The sequence below is a fragment of the Triticum dicoccoides genome, chromosome 5A (genome assembly GCF_002162155.2).
Source record: "Triticum dicoccoides isolate Atlit2015 ecotype Zavitan chromosome 5A, WEW_v2.0, whole genome shotgun sequence".
Lineage (NCBI taxonomy): Eukaryota > Viridiplantae > Streptophyta > Magnoliopsida > Poales > Poaceae > Triticum > Triticum dicoccoides.
This window is the reverse complement of record NC_041388.1, coordinates 482,898,722-482,903,840: the sequence shown is the minus strand read 5'-3', so window position 1 is coordinate 482,903,840 and position 5,119 is coordinate 482,898,722.

Genomic DNA, 5,119 nt, shown 5'->3' with positions numbered 1-5,119 from the left:
ATGAAGTGAGCCAGCATGTGACTTTGGCCAGGAGTCAGCTTGAAGTCAAGCATGGGAGTGTTGGGGTCCTTGTGCCAAATATCAATGTACTCGAGGATCAACTTGGGATCCAAAAGCGGTGGCACATATGTTCCCTTGGCTCTAGCGGCCCTGACTTGCCTATCTCTGATGATTTCTGCAAGTTCATCATCATCAGCTTCGTCTTCATCAGACGGCTCTTGGAAGGCGACTTGCTTCTTCTGAGGAATAGGGCGAGGACCTCGTCCAAAAGTGGCCTTCGTCTTCAGTAGAGAGGGTCCCGTTGAGGAAGTTGGTGCAGCTGAGGAACTTGCTGAGACACCTGAGGCAATGGACATGCCTGCAGTCCTTTGGCATGAGGCAAGATGCACAGGTGCTGAGGACTTTGTTGGAACAGCTGAGGACTTTGGAGGAGCTGAGGATTTTGAGGGAGCAGGAGCAGCATGAGGAATTGGCCGTGAGGGCATTGAGGATTCTAACCGTGAGGGCATTGCTGAGGAGCTTGGCCTTGAGGGCATTGTTGGTGAAGCACTTGGCTTGCGCGCAGGCTTCTTTGACATAGCCTTCTTTGGCTTGACAGCAGAGGCCTCAGCAGAGGCAGCAGCAACAGCAGAGTCTTCATTAAATTTCCTCACTCCTTCTCTGGCTTGCTTAGCCAACTTGGCTTGGCGCTTGGCCCATTCGTCAGGATAGTCCTCACCGCGCTTGAGGCTGGTGGGATCTATTATTTGGCCGGGTGCCAATGGAGCTCTTGGGCATGGAGGATTGAGTGCGGATTTCTTCATATACTTTGGAGTTACATACCTGTACTCCCTCCATTCTCTTGCCCATCTCCTTTCTATCCTCTGTATGCGCACCTTGTGCTGATTTTTGTCCTCTTTTCCAAACTTGGCCTCATCAAGAGTGCAGTAATCTTTGTATATGTCCTCAGGGATTTCAAAGGCAGTCATAACCTCAGGCTTCTTTCCTCCTTTCTGTGGCCTTTTACCATCAGCCATTTTCTTTAGTTGAGGAATTTGAACAATCGAATTCTCTGAAGAAGTATGCAACCTTTCTTCGAGGAACGCTGCAAATGAGTTAAGTTGATGAGAACTTAGTGATTCAGCAGCTGACATGAGTACCTGTGAACAGAGTATAGTTGCGAGGAATTTGGAGAGGTCATATGCGTTCTCAGAAGGTTTTTCAAAAAGAACAAGTTTGAGGAATTTGACCAGATGAGTCTTGAAGAATTTCACTAAGCGTTCTTTGTCTTAGGTTCCAGAGTTGTACAGATCGAAGATCCACACAATTGAGGAATCTTGAAGAAAAATGATGCTTAGAGAAACGAATCAAGAACAGATGACATGTGAGGTATTTAGTGTGTGAAGATATGAAGAAAAACACCTTTGAAGATTTTGTAGATAATCATTCGAATCAATGAGGGCAGTAAAAGTAACTTTTAATTACCCTGGATGAAGAACACGACGAACGGTGAAGTGGAGAGGTGAAGTTCGTCTGTGTAGATCTTCCATGCCCTAACTCGGCGGAGGAAGACGGCTACGGCGGCGGAGTGAAGATTTCCGCGATCGGCGCGAGTACGTCGGCGACGATGTTGAGGCAGTGAAGCTCTTCCTCACCGGTGACGATGAGGTAGCGATGGCGCTAGGGTTTGAGAAGCTCGAGCCATAGAAGGGTCGAGCGGAGTAAAGGAAGTGAGGAAGGGGAAGAGGGGTATTTATAGCCATGGTGAAAAACTGTTCGCCCAAAGAAATTGGACGAATGTGCCCCTGACCCATCTCATTCGCATGACATGTGTCACCCACGTAGTGAGAGGTGGAGATCGTGTTAGATCGTGGGTGAGTGGATGAGTATATCGTGGGATGCCGAACGGTTTGAGCGGCAAAGCCGAAAATTTAGATAAGATAGGTTTTAAAGTTCCGTTCGCAATTTCTTCAGCTAACAAGGACATAGTAAAGATTTTGAACGAGTTTCAAATAGAACGCACATGAAGAATTTGTGAATAGATTGGGTTGAGTATAGCATAAAGGGGAAGGGTCCGATCACATTCACTTAGTAGAAAAACCAACTTGAAGAATTAGCAATGAGTGAATGTTGTAGAGGACATAAACTCATATATATATATATATATATATATATATATATATATATATATATATAGCCAATGAAGAAAAACGACGGAAACAGTGAAGACAATGCAAAGTTGAAGAATATGAACAATTGAGAAATTTCAACTTTTGGTGGTGGCGTAACCTACCGTATAAGAATGATGATTTCAGACACCGCGTACAATTATCGTAGGGTTTTGAGAATCAAATTCTTCGTTAATTTCTTCACACTAAGAGTGTTATTCTTCATTGATTGAAGAAAAACGTTTCTTCATGTGTTGCACATCTAAGTCATCAATTTTGCATAAGTGTTAGGATGATTGTCCTTTTCAAAGAACATTCGAAGATTCTAGGATATTTAGCTCACACCGCAACTTGCTAAATCTCTTCTCATCCAAGGTCTTTGTGAAGATATCGGCTAGCTGTTCTTCTGTCTTCACATGCTCAATAGAGATGTCACCCTTCAACACATGATCACAAAGAAAATGATGACGAATCTGAATGTGCTTTGTCTTCGAGTGCTAAACTGGGTTGTGAGCAATCTTGATGCCACTCTCATTGTCACAGAAGAGAGGCACATTCTTCATGTTGACGCCGTAGTCCTTGAGAGTTTGCTTCATCCATAGCAATTGAGCACAGCAAGAACCAGCGGCAATGTACTCAGCTTCAGTAGTAGATAGTGATATGCAGTTATGTTTCTTTAAGGACCAACAGACCAAAGATTGTCCGAGGAAATGACATGTACCAGATGTTGACTTGCGGTCCACATGATCACCAGCATAGTCAGAGACAGAATATCCAATGAGATCAAAAGCCGAGCCCTTGGGGTACCATAATCCAAGTGTTGGTGTGTGAGCTAGATATCGAAGAATATGCTTCACAGCCTTATGGTGTGATTCCTTTGGTGTAGCTTGAAATCGGGCACACATGCAAACACTAAGCATTATGTCTGGCCTAGATGCACATAGGTACAGTAAAGAGTCAATCTTGGAGCGGTATACCTTATGATCGAAGTCGATACCATTTTCATCAGTGCACAGATGGCCATTTGTGGGCATAGGAATTTTGACGCCTTTGCAATCTTGCATGCCGAATTTCCTCAGTACATCCTTGAGGTATTTCTCCAGAGATATGAATATGCCATTGCATTGTTGACGAATTTGAAGACCTAAGAATAATTTCAACTCTCCCATCATAGACATTTGATATTCTTCACTCATCATATATGCAAATTCATCACTATAACGTTGGTCAGTACAGCCAAAGATAATATCATCAACATATATTTGGCACACAAACAATTCACCATCATAAGATTTAGTGAAAAGAGTAGGGTCAAGTGAACCGGGTTTGAAGCCTTTCTTCATGAGGAATTCCTTCAAGGTATCATACCACGCCCGTGGGGCCTGCTTGAGGCCATAGAGGGCCTTGTTGAGTCTGAAGACTTTATCAGGATTCTTTGGATCTTCAAAACCTGGGGGTTGAGCAACATATACTTCTTACTCAAGCTTACCATTGAGGAATGCACTTTTCACATCCATTTGATATAAAGTGATATCATGATGGTTAGCATAAGCAAGCAATATGCGAATAGCCTCGAGTCTAGCAACAGGTGCAAAAGTTTCATCGAAATCAATTCCTTCAACCTGTGTGCAGCCTTGAGCTACAAGCCATGCCTTGTTCCTCACCACAAGGCCATTTTCATCTTGCTTGTTGCGGTAGATCCACTTTGTGCCAATGATATTGTGCTTGCGAGGATCTGGATGTTTGACCAGTTCCCAGACATTTTTGAGCTCGAACTGATGTAGTTCTTCTTGCATGGCCTGAATCCACTTAGGCTCCAGAAATGCTTCATCTGCCTTAGTGGGCTCTGTAATAGAGACAAAAGCATAGTGCCCACAAAAGTTAGATAAATGTGAAGCTTTTGAGCGTGTGAGAGGACCTAGCGCTTTGATGTCATTGATGATCTTTTCAACTTGCACTTCTTTTGCAATGCGAGGATGAGCTAGTTGTCGTTGAAGAGTTTGATCAGCATTCTCTTCAGCACCATTTTCTTTAGTATTTTCTTCATGTGCATTAGCTCGACGTTCCTCATGTTCTGGAATGAATTCTTCAGCTGATTCTTCAGTAGGAATGACATCCTTAGTAGCCTTGAACTTGATAGTTTCCTCAGGTGCCGGTTCATCTATCACAGTAGTAGTTGCTCTCTTTGCGAGCCATTAGTTTCATCGAATCGCACATCTAGAGTTTGAACAACCTTGTGAAGAACATTGTTGAAGACTCTGTAGGTGTGCGAGTCCTTTCCGTAACCAAGCATAAAACCTTTATGTGCTTTTGGTGCAAATTTTGAGTTGTGATGAGGATCTCTAATCCAACATTTAGCACCGAAGACTTTGAAATAACTTACATTGAGTTTCTTACCAGTGAGGAGTTCATAGGCAGTATTCTTGAAGAATTTGTGAAGATATACTCTGTTGATGATGTGGCACGCAGTGTCAATTGCCTCAATCCAGAACCGACGAGGCGTTTTGTATTCATCAAGCATAGTGCGAGCCATCTCAGCAAGAGTCCTGTTCTTGCGCTCCATGACGCCATTCTGCTGAGGAGTGTAAGGAGCAGATAACTCATGAGTAATACCAAGTTCATCAAGATAGTCATCGAGACCAGAATTCTTGAACTCGGTGCCATTGTCACTTCTGATGTGCTTGATCTTCACACCAAAGTTGGTTGAAGCCCTCGAGAAAAATCGTTTGAAGACTTCCTGCACTTCATGTTTGTAAGTAACAAGGTGTACCCATGTGTAAAGAGAGTAATCATCAACAATAACAAAGCCATATTGAGATGCTTCATTTGAAACAGTAGAATAATGATTGGGACCGAAGAGATCCATGTGAAGCAATTCAAATGGGCGAGTAGTGGTCATGATAGTCTTCGCTGGATGCTTGGCCTTTGTCATCTTCCCAGCTTCACAGGCTCCGCATAGGTGATCCTTGAGG